Source organism: Rattus norvegicus, chromosome 1, assembly GCF_021556685.1.
Source record: "Rattus norvegicus strain SHRSP/BbbUtx chromosome 1, alternate assembly SHRSP_T2T, whole genome shotgun sequence".
Taxonomy (NCBI): Eukaryota; Metazoa; Chordata; class Mammalia; order Rodentia; family Muridae; genus Rattus; species Rattus norvegicus.
In genome coordinates this window covers 265,867,994-265,891,894 of record NC_141534.1, presented here as the reverse complement: position 1 = coordinate 265,891,894, position 23,901 = coordinate 265,867,994, and the positions used below count along the sequence as shown (strand labels likewise).

Sequence of the window (23,901 nt, the reverse complement as noted above, 5' to 3'; positions counted from 1 at the left end):
AATGTGAAGCGTCTCGTTCAGAGCGGCTTGCAATGGTGAAACAGTTTCCCTGGTAGGCTCCAGAGTGTCACCAAAAAGATGCTCCGGCCCTCAAGGGTTAACTAGATATTTCCTGCTGTTCACTGTGTTCAAAGACACCAGATGGGAAAGTTGGATGCGCTGGAGGTGTGAAGGCCCCTGGTGGCTTCCGTGATGGGAAGAGGAAATGCCCTTTTGCAGCGTGCTGGAATATCAGCTTCCAGGCTGGTGTCTCAAGCAGTAGGATTGTTGCCTGGGAGATGAGAAACGGGGGTGGGGGGAAAGAACAGGGTGGGGTGGGGTCTACATCAAGAGCCATCCTTGAGGGGCAGTGGCTATAAGCCAAAGGAAAGGCAAGCAGGCTGCCCTGACACGAGGCAAAAGGTAAGGGGACGTTGGGATGGTGCCAGGTTCCAAAGAGTACATAGGAGGCCATGCAAATGGGAGGACTGAAGTAGGGAAGGGGGCTGCTGCGATGGGAATGGGGACAGCCAGGACCCACTTGGAGGGCAGAGTGGGAGGCACCCCTTCGGGAGGAGAGCTCCTTACTGTCAATCACCAGCTTCTGCAGTACAGCAGTAAGTGACAGGAGGCCCGAGAAGTGGCCCGTTCCCATCTAACCTCAGCCGTTTGCCTCTCTACTGTCCCCTCCACGCCTCTGGTGATGGCTTAGTTACTTTTCTTACCCAGCAGGACGGTTTCCTAATTACTTCTAGATAGGCTTGCCAAGAGCACTTTCTCCTGAATTTCATTTCCGGGCCCGTCGAAGCCAGATTAATTTTTAATCACCTCTGAGGTGTTCAGTTTAATTACCTAGATTGAACTGACGAGGAGAACAGTAGTGTGTACGGTGAAAACTTTGGGGTGCTTCTTGGGAACGGGGAGCTGACTCTCCGGCTAGGGTGTCGGTCTGTTTGAGAGGCGTGGCAGGGCCAGCTTTGTGATGGGCAGTGTGAGAGAAAGACGAGCGCCCCATGAGTCTGCCTCACGCGACGGAGAGACTCACTCAGGAATGAAAACCATAAGTTGGGAAGAATTCCACATAGCTGAGGATGACAGGCATGTGCTATCAAGCCTCATTTATGTGATACCATGTGCACACTAGACCAGCACTCTACCAAACCAGCTCTGCTGGGGGCCCTGAAAACAGATTTTAAAAAACTCAGATTTTTAAAATATGTGAGTGCTTCGTCCAAAAGGGCCCTGTGAAGGACATCAGGTCCCCTGGAAGGAAGGTTGTAAGCCACCAAATGGGTGTTGAGGATAAAAATCTGTCAGTCTGCCAGAAGAACAGCAGGTGTTCTTGACCACTAGGCCCCAGGACATAGATTTTTCACCTTATTTTATATTTTTGAAGAAAGTTAAATTAATATTTTGTGGTACCTTGGAACCGTCAGAACTTGCATGTATGTAAATGAGCATAAACACTTCTATGGAGGCCAGCAGTATGCGCTTATATAATACAGTTGCCAGCCCTTAGTGACACACACTGAATGGTCCACAAAATATTGACTTTCACCATTTCCAGAAAAAGTTCCCTGACCTTTGACCTAGGCCAGTTATGACACTCTTTTCTCATTCTCCCACACCCCTACACCTCCCAAATCCCCCCATCCCCCAGGCCTCCTTGCAGCTAGGAGTGGCCACTTGTTCTACTTCTGTCAGGCAAAGATCTGCAGGAAAGACTGGTACAAAGCCCTGCTGTTCTGAAGGAAAGAGTGGGATGTGTCTGGGAACTCTCCCACCTACTTCCTGTCTGAACTGTGAGTGAGCCCTGGGGAGCCCACCCAGCCCTCCTTTTAGAACCAATCTTCTGATAAGAGACAGGAAACACAGGTCATGAGTTCAGGTAGAAGGGCTGGGTTCCCGCTGGCTATTGTCCAACAGGAGGGGAATGTCTACCCCGGGCACCTGCCCAGAGGTTAGGCTACTTGTAGCCTAGATCCTAGGAGCCACTTGTCCACTGGGTTTGACTGAGAAAGGGTTAGTCCCTTGTCAGTGGCTTCTGATTGCCAGACCCACATCAGTACATGGAAGGGTATAAGGTAAACTGAGGTTTCTTCACTGTTGAATTCTGGGGTCCTAGAGGCAGAATTTCTCAGTGTTCCCTTATCCCCTCAACTCCTTCTATAGCTACCAAAAGATAGTAATCAAAGTAATGTTGGATCATTTGGAGGATGTTTGAGAGATGAATGAATGAATGAATGAATGAATGAATGAAAGCATATAGTTAGTTAGCATGAGGGACCAACAAAGAGTTGAAAGCAGTGTGGAAAGTCTGACCTAGGCATTATGTTATTTAATAACGGAAACCGGGTTTCCATGAGTATAATTGGCTTTCCTATGGGCCCAAGAGTTAGGAGGGGAAGAAACTGAGATCCCAGCTCAAGGCAGGTTCAACTCCCTGGTTACAGGTCTCTCTGCCCTCAGCTCCTTGGACATTCCCTGAGGCAACGCCAGACACACTCTGTAGAAGTAGGTGACAAATCTGCCCTTACCTAGGGGAAAGGATGAAAGGAAATTTGAACGACTGCCAGTCACTGCCTCTCCCTCGCATCCCCCAGTTCTGCTCACAGAATTGCCATGAACACGTCACCTCCTTAGCAGGTGCTCAGGGCATATTTGGAGGATGAATGAGTCCCCTTGTATCAGTGCAAATTCCTGAGCAAAAAGTCACAGGCTGCAAAACTTCAGAAAAGCAGGTAAGATTGATGTCATACCTCCTTGCTTCGCAATAGGAATGCACATCCTGGCTTCTGCATAAGCATTCTGCCACACTACGCAAGCCCAGGCTGTTCATCACTTGCCATCACAGGAAAACGGGGTATGTGCCTGAGAGAGCCACTCACCGTGCCGAGCATGGTGACGCAAATCTTCTCGTTTGAACCTCTTCACCACGGGATGGGGTAAGTATTTATGGCTGGCCTCCCTTCATAGCTGAGGAATCGGGGGCACAAAAAAGAGTAAACTAGCTTCACAAAGGCCAAGCAACCAGTTGGTGCCAGAGTCGGGTTCAAATCTGAGTCTGTGCCTGCGTGGGACAAGAGGGGAGGTGGAATGTTGGAGATGTAGCTCAGCTGGTAGAATGCTTGCCTAGCATGCACAGAGTCCCAGGTTTGATCCCTAGAACTGTATAATCCAGGAGCAGTGTCCCGTGCCTGTGTTCCAGCAGTCAGCGAGTGGGGGAAGGAAGACTAGAAGGTTCAAGCTCATTCCCAGCCGTGTAGTGAGTTTGTGGCTAGCATGGGAGACTCAGACTTGGGCCAGTAAAGAACTGTGGATGTGAACTGCAGGATTGCTGTAAGGACCAGCTGATGTCCTGAACTGCGCATGGAGAGGAGAATGCTGTAGTCAGGGAACTGGTTGGGGCGAGAAGAGCATGGTACCGAAGTCAGAATGGGCGAGGCTCCGTGTGCCCACAGGACATGCCCTTTCATTGGCTGTGGGTCTGGCTCAGCCACAATGTGACTGCTCAGATGATGTGTGTATGCTAAAGGGCAGGGTCCGTGCTTAGGAGTGGCTGGGCTGGGCTGGTGTGGTGTGCCGTGTTTCCCATGGAGATGGTGGTGATTCATGCCCCTCCCCAGCCCGCCCAGCCTCTATCTGGGTTCAACTTGTAGTAAACAAGTCAGAAAATGTCCTCTGAGTGAGAAAGAGGCAGGGAGAGGAGAGGGAACTTCTGAGGTAACCCTTAGTGTCCTGTCAGCCCCAAATTTTCCTGGAAACTACACAGTGGACCCCCCAGAGCTCAGCAGTTCTCTCACCAATGGCAGAAAACCCTTCTTCACCCAATTTCTGATATTTTATTTTCAGGAAAGTTCTAGAAACTTTACTCACCTGGGATGATTCTGAGATACCGTGACTCCAGCTTGCGCTGGGGGTTCTGCTGCCCAGAGAATATCTGTTGGGGTGCTTCTGGGAGGTGTGCACCAATAAATCAACCCGTGCATGCTATTATTTCCTAAAATCTGGCCAGCCAAATGCAGGCTTGTCTAAGTGAATAGGTCTGAAGCTCTCAGACCAGAGAAAACAGAAGACATAGTCCAACCCTCAGGACATGTAAAACCACAATGACAATAACAACACAATTAAGGAGCAATTAAATGTTAAGTTGTGAGAGTCTTCTTTGGTTCATCAGGACTTTCAAAAGAACAGGTAAGACTAACAAGTTTTTTGCCTCCCCCCCACCAAAAAAAGCCTGTTTCCAAACAAGGCTGCATTCTGAGGTGTGGAAGGCTAGGAGTTCAATCCATGAATTATGATGACACAAAATTTAACCCACAACAAGTGAGGCTCCGCCCCCCCAGATCGGGTTCCACATTTGGACCGTGCGTCTGATCTTTTTTTGCCAGTCCATATAGATCTCCAAGGAGTCCTCCTGAAAATTACTTGCACTTGCCTGGCCCCACCCTTTGAGGTGTAGCAGGCTTCACATTATCTTACTTGCAACTCAGGTGTGACTGGCCCTACCCTGGGTGAGAGGGTAACCATGAACAACCAGCACTGGGAGATCATGGAGGAATGAACCAGAAGGGACCCAAGGTTAAAAATAGCTCCAGCAGTAGTGGTAGGTGGAGTGTGCCAAGATGACCTTTGGCCTTTGAGAGTTTGATTTTTCAAGCAGCACAGCCAGGAAGTCACCAAGTCCAGATGACGCAGTTCTCTACTTGTCACCCTGGAAATTTCCAACCCTGGGGAAGTGTGATTATACATGGGGGTTCACTTCTCTTTTCCTTCCCTGGCAGATCTTCAGGAGCTTCCAGAAACCTGGAGAGGGTCCCACAAAGACCCTCTGTCTGTCCCTATAAAAGGGGGTGGTGGGATCAGAACTGAACTATCTTTCGAAGCAGGTGGGCGACTCAGCAAAGTCATGCAATTTATTCGAGCGTCCATTTTTCTCATTTGCACGATAAGAATGAGAAGGAACACTTGCCCTTCCTGCCATAACCTAGTGAGGCCACCCTAATGGCTTTGGGGTGCAGGAAGTCCCATTAGCTCCTTAGTTTGCCCTTACTTATTACACAAGCATTAAGGATATTTGTGAAGAGGAATTAGCTAGAGGTATTACCTTGATACCCTGAATGTGGTTCCTAAGAGGGCAGTGCCTGTCAGGAGTCATCTAGGGAAGGCTAAGGCTGTCAGGTGACTTTCCTGAAGGCGGCCCACTGTCTTTGCGCGGCTTATGATGGATGAACTCTGAGAGGCAAGGTCCCGAGAGACTGCATCTCAGGACTGCTTCTTGTAGCTGATATGCCTTTCCTGTCATTGTTAGATTAATATACTAATCCCTGGGCATCAGCCCACCCTACTGAGCAGATTCCCTGTAGATCAACATAAAGGTGAACTTTCATGAATTAATGCTGTTTAGATGGATTAATGATTTTATAGAATTACTGATCTGTTTCGAATAATTTTAGGAAGAAAGCTTTAAGAGATGGTTTTAGTTGTTTTGCCAAAAAAAGATATAATAAAATTAGAATTAAGTATAGAATGTGCCCACTACTTATAATAGTAAGTAAAGGCTGCATAATAAGAAATACAATGAATTTTCATGACCGCATTAAAAAGACAAATGGTTTTGGGACACATTTGTGATCAAGGAAAAACGTTCATTCTAAGTTAGAACCAAAGACGAAACCACAGGTGTGTATTATGATAAGGCAAGGCCATGTGAAACTGTTGCTTTGAACTTATAATGAGCTTACAGAATGAAACACTGCTTTGAAGTTGTTGTTGGTATCCTTCTGTTACTCTCCTTTTATGTAACATTTTATCTATGAGGTAATTTTTTTTCTTACATAGGAACTTCTTTGTCTAAAAGCTATAAAAAGTTTGAAAGCAATAAAAAGAAGTGTTGTAGCTGTTTTCTGCTTCTCCCGGTGGTGTGCATATTGTCTGTGTGAGTGACTTCTTTCCCTTTTTTTTTTTTTTTTTTTTTTTTTTTTTCTCTCTGGTTCAGAAAAGCGCTAACAAGCTCCAAGCCTCTCACCTGGCCAGAACTGACTCGCCAGAGAAAGGGGCTCTAGCAATAAACCCTTTTACTTAATTCCCCGTGGCTAAATGACATATGCTAATTTGCCAGAAATTACTGGTTATTTAAGCACAAATAATAAAAGAGTCAACAAGTTAAGTTTTCAGCACTTATTTAAGCACAGGACAGTAATGAAGAGCTCATTTCTCAGTGCTTATTAAAGCATAGGATTAGTAATAACAAGTTGAGTTTCTGCACTCATTTAAGCACAAAGTTTCCCCCAGCGCTTATTAAAGCACAAATATGAAGAGAAAAAAAGCGGGTGGTTTTCAGCCACAGAATAAGCAAGAGAGTGTTAAGATTACAGAAACCATTAGCTTCTAGCCCCAAGTACGGTTAGGATTACAAAGCCAGAGATCATCAGTCTTTTAGCCTTCTTCCAACAACACTGTGTTCCACCTCAGCTCTGAACTCCAAAGGCTGGGGGAGCTCCTTGACCCCCACGAGTGCCAGCACGGAGTCGTGTAAACAGTCAGATTCTTTGTGCTGGCGAGATGGCTCCATGGGAAGAGGTCTCATGCCCTCAGAACCTGTGAGGTAGAAGACAGAACTGATGATGAGGAAGACTGCCCTCTGACCCACACACATGCTTACACCATGCCCCACCTCCAACAAATCAATGAAAAAAAAAAAAAAAGGTTAAAAATTTGCTGGCTCTTGGTCCCTGTCCCAGAACTATTAAACTAGAATATGCATTTTAACAAGAGCCCCAAGAGGTTTGTGCACTTATTAAAATTCAAAGAGTACTTACTTCTGGGGCCTTGTTCTGGCTGTTCTGGGTCCATCCAGTCCTTTGGTGAGAATGATCGTATTAACTCTGGGAGAGCTGTGCCCCTCACCTACTCTAGCTCCAGACACAGCATTGGGACTGGTCAGCTCTAAAGTTGGCCCCACAGGTGGCTCTGGAGGTCATTTTCAGAGCTTAGGACCAAAGGTGTCGGCTTACAGCATACCCTTTCTTAGCTTTGGATGGAAGCCCGGAGCCGGGAGCCATGTTGGTTACCACTACAGCAAACCTAGGAAAAGCCGTCACTGAGAGGAGGGAATCACATAACTGCACTTATGCTGCAGCAGACAAGAGAAAGCTCTTCCTGCTCCCACCTTCTGAGCTTCCAGCTTTGTCCTCCCCGTCACAGACTGACCGTTGGCTTCTCAATCCTTGAAAGACCTGAAGAACGGGTCTTATGTGGCGAGCGCCTGAATGAGGCAGGGAGAGGGGAGGGATGTCAGGCCAAGCATGATAAGCTAAACCTTCAAAAACCACACTGGAGCCTTGAGGTGGGGCAACCGGCAGTGGACAGACTTCCAGGGCGGTGGACTGGCTTGCACTTCCCTTCTTCAGATCAGTTATGGGGACGTGTTTTCTGGAACCCAGGCTCCAACTGGCTTGGTTTTTCTTCCCACCCCTCAGGCTTTGGGCTGAGAGCACTGGACCCATTAACTCAAGGCCAAACTCTTCCAGGCTGAAAGACTGCTGAGAAGAGGAGCAGTGACCCGAGTCTGAGCACAGTGGCCAGGGCTCCAGGGTACCTACCTGTTAAGGAACAGCCACAGCCCCACCATACAGATCTGTCAGTTCAGCTCCAGGGAGGCATGAGCTGCTGATACGATGTGTGTTCCATGAATACAGCTGCAGCCCAAATGAGTTCCCTAGAGAGTAACCTGTGTCTGGGGTTTATCAAGACTACAGAGGTTCTGGGTCTGTGAAGCTTTGGAGCCTACACCCCACCAGCAGAGGTGGTGGGCAGGCAGTGTAGCTGCCAGGGACGGTCAGAGTATCTCCTCACACAAGGATTGGACCTGGCGTCCTGGGAGGGAGGGACTGGGAGGATGCCGGCCTGAAGGTGAACAGAGCTGTGTGCACAGGGCTCTCCTCTGTGTGTCTGTGAGGGACTGAGCTCCATGGTATAATCCCTGAGAGCTGAGAGAACCATAGGCTGTCTGTGGGGAAGAGAGAGCAAGCGTTACCCTCGCGCCTGTGAATTCCCTATGTGAGTGCACTGTGGATGGTTTGAGTGCAGAACTCTGCTTCCCGTGGGACTGCTCTGTGTGCAGTCATGTGACTGTGTCAGTTATGGGGGCTGTGGATGGGAAATGTTATCACCAAGAGAAGGAGGAAGCGTCCCCAGTAATGAGGTAATGGGCTGTCAAGTGTGTACCCAATAAGCTGGTGGGAAAATTGAGTCCCTCCAGAGTTGGGCCCTTGTCTCCCTTACTATCTGCCTGAGGGCAGGATTTCGTGTACCAGGACTCTGATTGTCCTTTGGTTAATTCCCAGTTCATCATCATCCCAGCTCACCCTGGGGGAGCCTGTTTGACCCTGTGAGCTTCTCCTTCCATGGCGGTTGTCTTAGAGCTGAAGAAACTGAAGCTGCTCGGCACCACCGAGGCAGAGACAGAGAGAGAGAGAGAGAGAGAGAGAGAGAGAGAGAGAGAGAGAGAGAGAGAGAGAGAGAGAGAGAATAAGAATCTCTAGTGGCATTTCTGCCCTCTAATCCCAGACAGCAGCTTTTAGCACAAATGAATCTCCCCATATGAGGCCATCACCTCAGAGCCTCTGAGAACTTCTCAGTACTCTTGTCATAATAAATCTGGGGAATGTTTGAATAATGGCCTCACGTGCTTCAGGGCCTCTGTCAAGCCTGGGAGAAGTGAAGAAGGGAGAAGGTGCCAGGACGAGAGAGGGAACGAGGGAGCTCCCTTTTGGAGGGCTTGTGCTGCCTACAGATGAGCCAGGGCTCTATGTCTTCTCAGTCTCGGGAAGTGGAAGAGTTTATACACTGGACCAGGAAGCCACCATGGCAACAAGCCAGGCGAAGAGACGTTTGGCTGCCTGCATCTGACTTCTAGATCTGCTTCTGTTCTTGGAATGAGCAACGTTTGAATGACAAACTGCTGGTGTGAGTGGGTGACAGCTTGCCTCAGACCTTCCAATGTTCCATTCCCACCACACCCCACATCCTCATCCTCAGCCAGGGACAGACACCTGCTGAGAAAAGGAGAAAGTCTCCCCTGGGAGGGGTGGTCAACGCCAGGACAAGAAACACTATTGAGCCTGGTGAGGATTCCAGCCACACGCCTCAATTCACAGAGCCAGCCTTGCAAACAGGGCTGCCTGACCATCACCACTGCTGTGGCTCTGGGCGAAGCGATAAATGCCTTTGTTCCTCTCTCAAGTTCCATTGAGGGAAGCTGTGAGGAAATAAATTTTCTCTCAACACCCTGTAGATAGACTCAAGCTTGCTTTCCAGTGGCTCCTAAATTAATAGCAACATTTATTGTTTGCTTTTGTGCAAAGCACAATGAAACAGATCTTAGGGAGAGAGGATGCTACTATCTCTCTCCCTGGCTTAAAAGAGACGACAGGAAATTCTGCCAGGCTCACAGATACCCAGAAAACTCCTGTGCTAAAACTGCCACCTTAGCAGCTCTCTCCCAGAGCCCTGGCATAGACTGCTCACCTCTCAAGAAACAGCAATTAGTAAAATGCAGGGAGACTCTGTCTCCTAGGTGCTGGGCCACAGGGTGGGTGTGTTTAGGAGATTTGAGCCTCAGAGCACACGGTGAGCTCTCTGAGACAGCATAGCCAGAATGCTGGAAAAAGCTAACTGCAATGGGTGTCACGGAAGAGAGAGAGCAATAGCTCAGTTTGTCCAGCAGAGTCAAGATAGAAGCCACTGGAAAAACTGTCTAAGAGCAAGCGAGACTTAGGACCCATACATGACTGGCAGGAAAGTCAGCACCTAGCAGCTGGTTGCAGATCTGAGCCAGGCGGCTCTCCCTCGGTCTGTCGGACTTCAAGGGTCTCTATGTTCTGATAACCGGTGGAACTTGCGGAATGGGGGACTGCTCTCTGATTTGCTCCCACATGTAGAGTGTGTCCCTTATTTTTTTCTTATTTTGTCCCTGCTGCAGAGAAGCCCGGCCCATAGGGCATCCAGCCTGTGGGAAGGCAAGCTGCTGATGTTGAGGGCAGGGTCACTGTCCTGCAGCACGTATGCACCAAATAGCCACAGGGGTGGAAGGGTCTGAGTAGTATAGCCCACAGGACAGCAATAAATGCCTCCTCCACCAGCAAGGATGTGTTTCCTCACACTCTCCATGATAACCCCAGTCTCCTCTGAATGGTCAATAAAGCTAGTCCATTAAAATGTGTCTCCTGACCAGCAATCAATCTCAAGGGGTTTTAGTTTATTGCCTGGAGGGGAAAGACCTCCACTGCCTCTCTGGTCACCAAAGAGGCACAACATAAAGGACCCTTTAATCTCACCCAGACATCTCAGGGGGCAGCATGACAAGTAAGTCTCCCCTGTGGCAAACACACAGGCTGGTTCACTGGAACCTTTACCATCAGTGACACAATGGAACCTTGTTTATAATCCTTAAAAGGTCACAGGAGGTGCAAGATGTCTTGAGGGCCATGAATCTTAGCCTCCTTCCTTCCTTCCCCTCTGTCTGGGGTTGAATATGGGGACAAGCATAGGTCAGTGTTACCTCTTCTCTCCACTGTGCACCTTGCTCTTGTGTATGCTGCCCCGTGGATTTCTCTGTCCAGGACCATGTCTCTTGTCCTATCTAAGATTCCCATGGCGTGTCTCTCACAGTGCCATGTAGTATGAGAACATTTAGCTCAAAGAATGAAAGCCACGGGGAGCTGGCTAAGGAACGCAGAATTGTTGGGTTCACTCTGACTCAACACCGGGATTTATGGGGACCGCCTGGGCCTTGAAGGATGCTTCGCAGTATCCTTGGTCTCTACCAGCTTGATACCAGCTGGACAACCAAAACTGTCCCTACACACTGCTCTGGGACAAATAACGGTGTGTATGACAGAAGTCTGTGTACAGAGAGAGTCAAGAGAGCAGACGCTGCCGTTCAAGATGCCACCAGAACCGTGTCTGGAGAAGAAGGTGGTGATGCGTGTGGCACAGCAGTGGGTCCCTTCCTCACGCTCTCCAGGGAAGCTGTTTGTCATTCCCCTTTAGAAGGTATCAGGAAAAGGGGGGGGGCTGCTGTGGACAGAACCTTTGCCGTTTTATTATTGGTGACCGGAAAGCAGTGAAATCCCCAAACCTTGTTGAGCTGTCCTCTTGAGACAAGTCAGGGGATGTGGGGGATGACCGTTCACGGTATCCAGCAGGCAGGGATTGGGGCAAGCACATCAGCCTGAGATGATGACCCCAGTTAAAACTGTGGTAATAGCACCCACAACATCAATTTATGAGAAAAATGAATGCAATAGACAGCATATCTTAGTATTCCTAAGACAGTCAGCTGACTTTGCATTTGTAAACAGAGTTTGAAAATACATAATCATAATTTCAAAAGCTTAAGAAAAAACTGTAAGTGCTAAGGTGAGTGGTACTAGAAAAGAGGCTGGAGTAAATGGCCTTTGAAATCAGACAAATCTGAACCGAGCCCCGCTGTACCAGAACTAGTCCCTCCCTAAGGGATCAGGGTCCTTGCCGGGTGTGGATGAGGAGGGTTGTGGGTGGCTGGGGTTCTCTAGGGGTTCATGAAGCCTGGTTGCTGACACAATCTTGTTTAATGAATAATCACTGTTAATGTTTTCCTTTTATGCTTCATTCGGTTAGATATAGGCATAATTATTTTTAGAATTAAAAAAAACTCACGAAACAAAATAAAGGTGGCGAAAGATTTACAGAGAGCAAAGGGCAGACAGGCAGCCGCCCTTTAGACTTGGTTCCGGGAGGCTGACATCTGACCTACAGAGAAAGAGGCAGAGAGAGGTACTCTCTGCTTTCCCAACAGTGAACTTCCTGCCTTTGAACCCGCTCGCCACACACCCTTTACAGAGCTCAGGGAAACCCCAGAGCCACAGTGCAACCCCTCCCCACCCACACAAGCCCACTCCTGGGCCCAAGAATGTGTAGGCTTCTTACTGGGGCTCGAAACAGTGTATGTGGGCTCTAGTTCTCACCCACCGCTCTCAGCCGGGGCTTCCCCAGAACAAAGGATGTCATCAGCTCAAGGACAAACACAGAATTCATTTCTGTTGGTATTTTTCTTTCACCGGCTTTCCTTCCTTGCGCTTTATTTTAAATATCCTAAGTCATTCCATCAGACACACTGTATTTCACCAAAATGTCAGCTTTGCACAGTAAAAGGTGATCCATAGAGTAAAAAGACCACCCATAGAATGGGAGAAAAATTTTGCAATTTGCGTACCTGGCAAAGGACCGATATCCGGGATATACAAAGAAGTTCTACAAGCCACCACCACCAGCAGTAACAGAAACCAAAAGAAGGCAATTCAATTAAGGAAACACTTGTTTTTCTCTGTAAGTCATAAAAAATGGTCAATAGTCATGACTCAATGCAGGAGTCACAGGAGAAATGCAAATCAAACACGCAAATAGATACTACTTCACACCTACCAGAGCAGTCGTCACCATGCATGAACCATAACTAGTGTTGTAGGACGCCCTGGGCACTGTGGGTGGGAAACAAACTCTGTAGAATACAGTCTTTAAAGAAATGAAGGAAGGAAAGGAAAGGAAAAGGGAGAAATAGAATTATTGCATGGTCCAGCAGTTCCATTTCCCGGTATGAACACAATAGAATATTTTTTATTTTTTCTTTTTCTCCATCTTTAATAAATTGGGTATTTCTTATTTACATTACAATTGTTATTCCCTTTCCCGGTTTCCAGGCCAACATCCCCCTAACCCCCCCTCCCCTCCTGTATGGCTGTTCCCCTCCCCATCCTCCCCCCATTACCACCCTCCCCACACACAAAAGAATATTTTAAAGGTCATGGAGGCCAACAAAATGGAGGAAGGGCAGGGTCTGGCTCTGTCTTCTGGGTCACCTCGCAGCCATTGGTATGCTGTGTGGTGGTGGTCATATACCTCAAGGACATCAATATTTTTGGCACCAATCCTTCTTGAGCTGTATTCGCCTTGGCTGGAAAACAACCATTTCTACCTCCCAAAGCCACACCAAAGAAGAGAGGGGAGTCTGAGAGCTGGAGGGAGGGTACCATGCCAGAATATTCCAGAACACAGACTGTTGAGCTCAGACCCCACTTCACACCAAAGTCCCCTTAAACCTGCCACAGGCCTACACAGAAAGGTAAGTTGGAAACATGGACCTTTAGAAAGACCCTGGAGAAAAACATAAGGACAATGTCAAAAGTCTGTGTGTCCAGACTTTTGTGTCCAGGCCTGTGTGTGTCCAAGGCTGAATGTCCAATCCACAAATTTGCCAGGCACCACTGTAGATGCACTGGGCCCAAGAGGAGGGCATGGGTTTGAATAAGACACAGGCTCAGCCCACGTTTGACCAAAGCGTAACAGGGAACTCAGACATATAGAGACGGATCACAGAACAGTGACGGTAGGGCATGTGTGCAGAAAACTGAACAAAAGCAAAAACAAACGAAACAGGAAACCCCTGAACTTAGAAGTGACTGCAATTCAACCCCCCCCCCCCCCCAAGGTGTAAGTGTATATGTGAGGTCTGTATGCAAAAAGAGGCAGAGCTTACTCCCCAGGGAAATGCAAATCCAAACCACAGCAAGATGCCACCTTGCACCCGCCAACCGGGTTAGGGGAAGGGACAGATCCTGACAAGTGTTGAGGAAGGTGGGACACTGGAAGTCTCACACAGCTGGCAGTCATAAACACGCAGCTGTGTTCAATAGTTACTTTTTTTAAATGAAAGTTTAGCAAATAGGAAACGAAAGTTACGAAGGAGCCAGGGTTCTGAAAAGAGACAAAGTCCAAGAGTTTACATAGAGAATGCAACGCTGTTCTTTCCAGCAGAAAAAAATGAGGCGCAATCCTTTAGAATCGCTAGTCAGTTTATACACAAAATACATGTAAACTGCACTGCACCGGACTTTTTTTTTTTTTTTTTTTTTTTTTTTGGTTCTTTTTTTTTTCGGAGCTGGGGACCGAACCCAGGGCCTTGCGCTTCCTAGGCAAGCGCTCTACCACTGAGCTAAATCCCCAACCCCTGCACCGGACTTTTTATTATATTTCTAATTTATTTAAACATATGCTGAGAAGAAACAAACAGAAGAACTGTAAAATCAATAGTTTTTTTTAAAACCATGGGATTATTTGTCCTTTAATATTTTATTTAAATCAATGTTCTCAACCTGTGGGTCATGACCCCACAGGGAACAAAAGACCTCATAGGGGTCGACTAAGACTATTGTAAAACATAGATATTTACATCACTGTTCATAACAGAAGCAAAATTACAGTTATGATATAGCAACCAAAGTAATTTTATGGTTGGGGGTCACCCCAGCATGAAGAAGTATATTAAAGGGTTAGGACGGTTGAGAACTGCTGACTTAGATGCTTCGTTTTAACGGGCTAGGGGGTAGCTTTGTGGGCAAAGTGCTGGCTACAAAACCATAATTTGTATTCCTGACTCTGTAACCTGAATTTGTATTCCCAGCACCTACAAGAAGCTGAGAGCCCTGCCTGTAAGCCAGGCACTGGGCGGCAGTGAGTGGTACCCAGAAAGGCAGCTATAGGGGACCAGCCTTTGAGCCCAACTGCCACCATCTCAGGAGTTGGGCCTCCTTGCCAAAGATCCTCACAGCTGTGTTAAAAGAGGGAGTGGAGAGGGTCACTGGATCCTCACCTCAGTACCCAGCCCATAATCCCAAGCAGCTATACACAATTCTTCCCTGGTTTCACGTGGTCTTGAGTTGAGGGAGCTAGAGGATCTGGGTGGGGAAGGATGAGAGATAGGATCCATCTATGTACACAGAGTGATGGGGGGAAGGGGTCATCCCTGCTGGTGCAGATTTTATAGGATGGTGGCTTTAAGGTTGTCCTTGTTTCTCCCTATGATGTCTCTCTGTCTCTCACCCATGTTCTATAACACACACACACACACACACACACACACACACACACACACACACACTATGCTAAGGGCTACAACCCAGACTCAAAAGACCACACTTTGCACTGTTCCATTTATATAAATGCCCAGAATAAGAAAGTCCTCGAAAAACTTACTGGTGGCTCGCTAGTGTCTGTGGGTGAAGGAGAAAGGAGTGACCGCTAATGGTCTTGGGTTTATTTAGGGGGTTTATTACTACTCGGAGAGTGGTAATAGCTATGCAGTTCTTTTGAGTATGCTAAAACCACTGAGCTGTGTATGCTAAACACAGTGAGCTTCGACTAAAAGGAGCAAATGTTATCTAGTATGAATTGTTTCTTAGTGCAAAGAAAAAAGATACAAGTAACAGTGCCAAGGTAAAGTAACAAGCAGAGTGGTGGGGGCAGAGGTCTCTTAGTGAGGGTTTCTACTGCTATGATAACTCACGACTAAAAGCAACATGGAAAGGAAAGGACTTATTTATCTTACAAGTCCTAATCACAGGGAAGCCAGGGCGAGAACTCATGGCAGGAGCTGATGCAGAGGCCATGGAGGGTGCTGCTTACTGGCTTGCTCCCCATGCCTTGCTCAGCCTGCTTTCTTTATACCTCCCAAGACCACCAGCCCAGAGGTGGCAAGGTGGCACTACCCACAGTGACACAGGCAATCTAGTGGAGACATTTTCTTAGCTGAGATTTCCTCTTCCAAGATGACTCTAGCTTATGTCATGTTGACATAGGAGCAGCACACAGCACCTGGGCTTTCATGGCTCTGCAGACATTTCTTAAAAAGAAGGAACTAATTGAACCTGCTTGCCGGGGGTCACCAGGAATCTTCGGATGGAGTGGGGGAGAGGGCAGTGTGAAAGGTGCAGATGAAGGTGGGAAACGTTGTCACAAGTTCTCCGTGTGTGCATTTTGTTTTGGTTTTTGTTTTTGTTTTTGTTTTTAAAAGACAGAGTCTCACTCTATAGCCAGCCTCTCACAAAGCTCACTGTGTATCACAGGCTGACCTTGAACTTGTGATAATCCTCTCGCCTCAGCTTTCTAAATACTGAGATCACAGGTATGGATCACACCCAGTCTGGTTTTTTTTTGTTTTGTTTTGTTTTTGTTTTTGTTTTTTTGTTCTGTTTTTGTTTTGTTTTTGTTTTGACAGGATTTCTCTGTAAAACAGGCTGTTTTATTACTATTCTTTCTTTTGTCCTCCCCCTCTTCTCCTTGCAATGCTGGAAATGGAACCTAGGGCCTTGCACACCCTCCTTTTATTTCTTGAGTTGAAGATGGCCAGCATGGACTGCCACACCCTGCATTCAGGAAGGGTTTTGTTTTGTTTCGTTTGTTTTGTTTTGTTTTGTATCAGCAAAGCTTACGCCCAGCTGGGAACCCGGAGCCTCTAAACTAGAAATGTCAGCCGGTTTCCAGTCTTGTTTAAGGTGGTGAGAGACTCTGAGGCTGTACACTGAACCAAGATTGAGCTTAGCCTCCCGGCTCCGCCCAGGTACACAGAGGTGCCACTGCCGCTGTCTGGTTTTTTGTATTTTTGTTTTCGTTGTTTGTTTGTTTTTCTGCCTCTGGAGCTGGACCGTCTCAAATCCAGGAACCCAGCACTGATGATATTTGGCGGGGGTGACTCCTCCTTGGGTCTCACTGACAGCACACACCCTGCAGGAAGTGGACCCTGGCAGCCACTGCTGGGGACCTTCCCATATCCTGCCAGGGGAACTTTCTGGTCTCAGAGTCGGCAGTGCTGGGAAAACCGTTCCCCTTCCCCTGACCCCCTGAGGTTTGTGTTCATCCTAGTAAATACGTTTATCTGCTCTGCAAATCCCTAAAGCATCCTTCATCTTTGACCAACCAAAGACCCAGCAGGACTCTCAGAGTACTCGTGCTCTGGAAGAGTAAAAGGAGAGCGGGGGAGGGTGTTGATTTCAAAATGCCCAGCGTTGCGAATCATTGTAGTATCTGATGTGATGAACTCAGCATAAGGACCACTCCAGCATCCCTCACAGGGTCAAGGCGGAGACCACCTGTTCTTCAGTATTCTGACTCAGTGGCTGAGTCCTGGGAGCTGCTGCAGTGGTCCTGGTCCTCCACATATCCCTGCACTGCCTGCATTGGTTCCTACGTAGTGTGTAGACTCCCAGGCCTCCATCCCCACCTCTGATGAGACACAGAATTGGGAGAGCTGTCAGACCCAAGGTACGGGAGTCAAGGTAGAAGAGTGGGTCTGGGGGTTGGGGATTTAGCTCAGTGGTAGAGCGCTTGCCTAGCAAGCCCAAGGCTCTGGGTTCAGGTCCCCAGCTCCAGAAAAAAAAAAGAAAAAAGAAAAAAAAAAAAAAGAAGAGTGGGTCTGAATACGGCATAGAGTTACAGGAATCGTGGAGACTGAAGATCAGAAGCCAGACATTGTGGCTTCTCAACAGGGATGGTGGATCAAGAAGGAGGCACACGGGCCAGTCCGATCTGCCTTTGCTGGGGGAGGTGGGGTTGAGGTAAAACCACTTGGCGAAGACATTGACCTGTGCACTGAGGAGAAGAAGTATTAGGTGGGGTTAGAGGGTGGAACTTCTGTAGGCAGGAAAGGAATTACAGGGCACTCAGAGTGTTGAGAGAAAGAAGGCCCATGGAGGATCCTGATTGGTAGGCTATTCCCTCCCTCCCACGCAGATGCCTTGGAGCAGGACACAGAGGTGAAAATGGCCTCTGGGTCAGCTGGTCTGGGGGTTTTACTTTGTAAAGAGGATGTTTATTTAAAGAAAATTGCTATGTTTACTCAAAACTTGGAGCTGTGGGCCCTCAGTGAGGAATTATCAGTGAAAGCCAGGCTATTAATCAATGGTTGGGACCTGGCTTCCCTTCCGGAGAGTGGGAGGGACAGAGTGACAGGGAGGAAGGGAGAGAAAGGGCTGTGTGGGAATGACTGCTCCCTAGAGCAGGAAGGTCAGGAGGGAAGTGGCCTTGAGGTGGCGCCAGGGGCGGGAATGGAGTGGAGGCTTGTGTTCCATGGCATGGCTGTCATGAGGTGAAGCTGGCTGGGAATCACACTGTGGGATGCTGGCTAGTCAAGGCCAGGCTGCCAGAGAGGAAGGACAAGTTTCCTGGACAGACACTGGGATGCTGAGCTATGATGCTATCAGACAACAGAGTTTCTCCAGGTCATATTTCTAGATCTTGCCCAAAGCCTGAGCACAAGGTGTTTTGTAGATATCGGTGCTAGACGCAGAGATGAGGTCCACCTGCACCCTTGGACCCCTTCGCTGCTCTGTCCACGCCTTCCCACGCACCTCTAGCCTGGCCTAGCTAGCCTGGCTGGATGAAGCTGTTGGCCCATACTATGGGTGAGCAGGCTGGGCAGGTAGGATAGGCTCTGACAGCAATGCTTGGCTACAGGGCCTCCCCTGGAGGAGTCTCAGATAAGAGTTAGCCTATAAAAGCATGTATGGAGGAGGACCTACTCACTTGTACACCTGGGACTTTGAGCAACTGAGGTCACCCACTCTGAAATGGCCAACAGAAGGTCCTTTTCAGTGGACTTGGACCAGGGCAGAACAGGTTTTTCTAGGAATCTGGACCATAGTTTAGGAGAAATAATACAGTGTGAATTCCAGAAGTGTTAGGTCAGTGGGTGGGAGGATGGATAGATAATGGATAGATATGCATGAAGAAATAGATGGGTTGATGATGGATGGATGGATGGATGAAGAAATGGGTGGATCGGTAAGTAGATAGAGGAATGGATGAATGTGTGAATAGCTGGGTAGATGGTGGAGTAGTAGATGAATGGATGGATGAAGAAATTGGTGGGTGGGTGGATGGATGGATGGATGAATGGACAGAGAAATGGATAGATAGGAAGATGTTCGAATGGATGGGTGAGTGAATGAGTGGCTAGGTGTATGAATGAATGAATGACTGAGTGGGTAGATGGGTATATGTGTGGATAGATGGATATGTTCTAGTTTCATTTCTGTTGCTGTGATAAAATATCTTGACAAAAAACAGCATAGAGCTAAAGGGGTTTGTTTCAGCTTTCAGTTCCAGGTTATGGTCCATCACTGTGGAGGAAGTTGAGGCAAGTTCTTCAAATAACTAGTCATACCATATCTACAGTCAATAGCAGAGAGAGAATAAATGCCTTCATGCTGGTTGCTTGCACTCAGCTCAATTTCTTCACTCTTATGCAGTTCAGGACACCTGCCTAGGGAATGATACCTCCCATAGTGGGCTGGGTCTTCCCATATCAGTTAACTTAATGAAGACAGCCCACCATAGACATGCCCATAGGTCAACCCAATGTAGACAATCCCACATTGAGATTCTTTACCCTGGTTATTCTACGTTGTGTCAACTTGACAAAATTGTCACGGATGGGTGATTGGGTGCTCTTAATGATGGTATGAGGAGTAGCTACACTGTTGGCATGTTGGTGAAAAATGACATTAGAGGTAGGATGCAGAAAGTTGACAGCACTTACCTCACACTGTCACCAGGGCAAGTGTCAGGCTATAGGGAAGCCCAGGACACTGTTCCTCCAGGGGTGGGGAAACTCAGTCTGAGGCAACGGACAGCTGGAGCTGGCTCAGGGGTCCTGGGCCTGCGACATGGCTGGGGCCGTCTGGTTCTCAGGTTCTCGGACACCTAGGCGCCACTGGGAGTCACGGAAGTGCTGAGAATGGAGTGGGAGCCTGCGGGCTGGATCTAGCCCAGGCCAAGTGGGGAGAAGAGGAGAGCTCCAGCTGGTCCCATGGGGAGAGCTTGACAGCTGGAGGTTGGGAGTGCAGAGAGGCCTTCTAGGCCTTCCCCATTGCTCCCCACAGCAGATACCAATGAAAAGAGACAGTCCATGGTTTTAAGACATTTATTGTCAGGGGCTGGGGATTTAACTCAGTGGTAGAGCGCTTGCCTAGGAAGCGCAAGGCCCTGGGTTCGGTCTCCAGCTCCGAAAAAAAAGAACCAAAAAAAAAAAAAAAAAAAGACATTTATTGTCATGACAGAAAGTGGATGAGTAAAACCATACCCCACTTCTAAGGGTGGGCCTGAGGTTAAATACCTTTTGTAGGGAGGAATGTCTGGGAAGGAAAGCTTATTGGCTAGACCCTCCAGGCCTTTAGGTACCTCATTAGCATGGAGATCTGTCCTGAGCCTACGTGACCACAGGTCATGTCCTGTACAAGTGGAGGGGCTTTGGGTGTTGCCCTTACATGACTGATGGCCACAAATCTGTGGGGGACTGCGGCTAGGGACAGGGCCTGGTGCCCTGGAACAGGCGAAACGCCTACAGTCTCTTTCAGGGTTTCTGGGGTTTCAAGCCTTGGCTCAACCAGAAATGAGGCTATCTTTCACAGCCCACAAGTAGATGCTCACTCCCTCTGGGAGCTTGAACACAGAAGTCCAGGTTATCAGTAGAAGAGAGGAACCCTCCCACACCAAGTCAGCAACCCCAACCCTCCTACCTCCTTGGAAAGTCTCTTACCTCCTCCTTGAATGAGGTCATCTCATTCAACAAACTCCCCAGTGACTCTTCCTGCCCCATTTCTATGGACACAAAATAGCAAACTTAAAAATATGGCCCTGGCTCTGGGCAGGTGAGGTGACTCAGAAGGTAAGGGCTCTCACTGCCAAGCCTGGTGACCTGAGTTTGGTTCCTGGGGGCAGTGGTGGAAGGAGAGAATTGACTCCTACTTGCTGGCAGTAGCATGCACGTACCTGTACACATACACTTATAGATAAATAAATAAAATGTTAAACCTGGTTTCTCCATGCTGTCTCTAACAAACACCATCAGGGGATGGGGTTGAACATGAGGTGCATCATGTGCTCTGGGGACCCCTTCCAAAAGGAAGGTGACTTCATGGTGAATTAGCAGGTAGCTATGGAGGTAGGGGTGAAGAGGGGCCTCTTGGCGGTAGGAGCCCTGGGATAGTTCCCAAGTCTTGGCACAATGACTCTGTCCCTGGAACTCCAGTATGGTTCTATCTTTCCCTTTACACTCTCCTAGGGAAGATTGAGGCCCTGCTGTAGGGCCTGGTGCAACCAAAGGCATGGTCGGGCATTCCTGGAGCCGCTTCTCCCCTTCCCAGGTTTCCTTTAGCCACGTCAATAGAAAGTTCTGTTCCTGTCAGCTGTGGGAGCCACTGAGGTCTGGACTGGTCTGGCTGCAGACCGTTACAACTTACATAGGCATTTCTTTTCTTGTCCCTCACCCACTTGGACCCTCACCACTGCTCTGAACACAGAAAGATCCGATGTAGCCAGGCATGGTGATCTCAGCATCTGGGAAGCTAAGGCAGAGGTGAGGTCTTGAGTCAAGATCTCCCTGAGGTATATTGAGAAACCCTGTCAATGAAAAACAAGGAAGGAAGAGAGGAAGGGAGGAAGGCTAGAAATCAGGAAGGGAAGGAGGGTGGGTGGGAGGAAGAGAGGAGGGAAGACAGCAATGCAAAAGGCTCCTCACCTCACTGGACCCTGGACCACTAAGCAACGACTAAGCAACCAGCACCGCCTCTTCTCTCTCCAAGTTGGGGGTGGGGGTGCCCCTACTCACAATTGGCTGTGTGAATGGGATCTAAGCTCCCTGTTTCCTTTAACCATTCCCTTAGGGGCCATCAGCTGCCACTCAGTGTGTGTGTGTGTGTGTGTGTGTGTGTGTGTGTGTGTGTGTGTGTGTGTGTGTGTGTGTTTGTGTGTGTATGTGACTGTGTCTGTGTGTGAGTGTGTGTGTGTCTGTGTGTATGTATGTCTGTGTGTGTCTGTATGTGAGTGTGTGTGAGTGTCTGTGTGTCTATGTGTGAGTGTGTGTGTATGTCTGTGTGTGTCTGTATGTGAGTATGTGTGAGTGTCTGTGTGTCTATGTGTGAGTGTCTGTGTGTCTGTGTGTGTGAGTGTGTGTGTGTCTATGTGTGAGTGTGTGTGTCTGTGTGTGAGTGTGTGTCTGTCTGTGTGTATGTGTCTGTGTGTGTCTGTATGTGAGTGTGTGTGAGTGAATGTGTGTGCGTGTGTGTGTCTGTGTGTGAGTGTGTGTGTGTCTGTGTGTGAGTGTGTGTGTATCTGAGTGTGTGTCTGTGTCTGAATGTGTGTGTGTGCATGTGTGTTTGTGTCTGTGTGTGAGTGTGTGTGTGTCTGTGTGTGTATGTGTGTCTATGTCTGTGTGTATGTGTCTGTGTGTGAGTGTGTGTGTCTGTGTCTGTGTGGCTGTGTGTGAGTGTGTGTGTCTGTGTGTGTGTGAGTGTGTGTGTGTGTTTGTGTCTGTGTGTCTGTGTGTGTGTGAGTGTGTGTGTGTATGTGTGTGTACATGCATGCTCAAGGCTCTGTGCTAAGCATCCTAGCATGTTCTTTTTTTTTTTTTTTTGGTTCTTTTTTTCGGAGCTGGGGACCGAACCCAGGGCCTTGCGCTTCCTAGGCAAGCGCTCTACCACTGAGCTAAATCCCCAACTCCCCTACCATGTTCTTTCATGGTGTCTAGCCATCCTGTAACTTCTAGATACAGATGTGAAAAGAGAGAGGCTAAGTAACTTGATAAGGCAACATGGCTGGCATGTAGCAAAATTAGGATTCATACCTAGAGCGGGAATAAGGGAAAGACATCCATTCATTTTTGGCTGATAGGATCTTGTGTAGCCTGGGTTGGCCTCAAGTTCACTGTCTAGCAGAAATCATTGGAAAGAAGTTTCTTTCTGGATATCTGTATTTAATTGTCTTGAACCTTCTTTCTCTCTTTATTTCTTAGTTTCTTTCCTTCTTACCCCTTCCTTTCTTCCAGACAGCCTCTCATGCTGGACAGACTCATGGCCCTCGCACACAGCCTCTCTTTGCCTTGTGTGGAGTGGGGCGCAGGAAATGGCCACATTCCTCCAGCTATGGAAAATGTGGTCCCTATGCTCTGAAATCCATGGCTTTGGAAAGGAGAGGGCTAGGACGGGGTCATGTTGTATGTAACACAAACTGACATTTGTGTTGTAACCCAAGCTGCCCTTGACCATGTGCCTGAGAATCCCTCAGATTCTCAAGTGCTGGGGTGAGGGCCTGTAGTGGTCACACCCTAAGACTTCGCTCAGCTGTACTGACTGCAGCAGGTTTCTGCGACTGGCTCCTTCCTGGGAGACAGCAGACTCCTTTACTTGAACATCCATCTGTCCGTTCGTCCATCCATCCATTCATCATCATCCATCCACCCACTTCATCTGTGTGTTTTTATGTGCCCAGTAAGACCTGAACACAGAGGATGACAGAAGATTCAAGGTGCCCCCAGCCTGGAGAAATGGGCGGTCACCATTCAGGCAGAGGAACAGAAGTTTCGGGAGATAATGGGTCATAAACAACCAGGCAGAAGATCAGGGGTTTCTAGGTAAAAGTCAAATGAGTTTCTATTTCCCCTTTGTACCACTTAGCTCTCCTCACAACCACAGGGGGTTTTCTCTGAAAGGGCAACTAGCTTCTCAGGGGACTGCTCCTGCCCCATGGGTCTGAGTCAGCCCGGCCCGGCCCGGCCAGTGATGACACAGCCCTGGACTCTCCTGAGATCTGCTCTGGGTCACTTCCCTGAGACCCAGAGGTAGGAGAGAAGACATACCTTCTTCTGCAGCAAATGCCATTCAAGAGCAACCCTGAGTTCTCTGCCAAGGGCCTTTCTGCATGTGACACAAAATGCTGGAACACCAAAGCTCTTCATGAATGTCTCTCGAGTGTTGGCGCTCTCTTCGCTTTTCCTCACACAGAAATATATTAGGCTGTGCTGAAGAAACGTTGAGCCGGAGCCCAAGAGAAAGGAGGCAGGCACTGTGGTACGCTTGCCACTCACAAGGACAGTGCTGAGTCCACCGAGGTGTTAGAGCTGCTCCCCACCAGAACCCAGAGAGGCAGCTCATCGCACAGACAAGACACTAAGAGCTCAGAGAGGGCTAAGAAGAGCTCAGTCAATGGCCTCGGAAGCCCAGACACAGATAGATCTGCCGCCCAGGACTTCTATTTGCAACAGGACAGCCC

At 48.3% G+C, this 23,901-nt stretch overlaps 2 long non-coding RNA genes across 3 annotated transcripts; one reads left to right on the top strand and one right to left on the bottom strand.

Annotated features, from left to right (window-relative positions):
- The first annotated feature begins 229 nt into the window (after window positions 1–229).
- On the top strand, window positions 230–5,882 carry LOC120100056 (uncharacterized). The gene is made up of 3 exons (XR_015648238.1): window positions 230–402; window positions 2,757–2,924; window positions 3,832–5,882. It is a non-coding gene; the product is annotated as an uncharacterized LOC120100056 (long non-coding RNA).
- A 262-nt stretch (window positions 5,883–6,144) lies between these two features.
- Window positions 6,145–12,335, bottom strand: LOC102551352 (uncharacterized). 2 transcript variants are annotated; one of them, XR_015648237.1, is made up of 5 exons: window positions 12,239–12,335; window positions 7,584–8,420; window positions 7,151–7,246; window positions 6,801–7,065; window positions 6,145–6,579 (listed from the first exon to the last, which is right to left on the bottom strand). It is a non-coding gene; the product is annotated as an uncharacterized LOC102551352 (long non-coding RNA). The 2 variants fall into 2 exon arrangements; XR_015648236.1 differs by lacking the exon at window positions 12,239–12,335 and having other exon boundaries at window positions 6,801–7,081; window positions 7,584–7,746.
- Window positions 12,336–23,901: the final 11,566 nt, after the last annotated feature.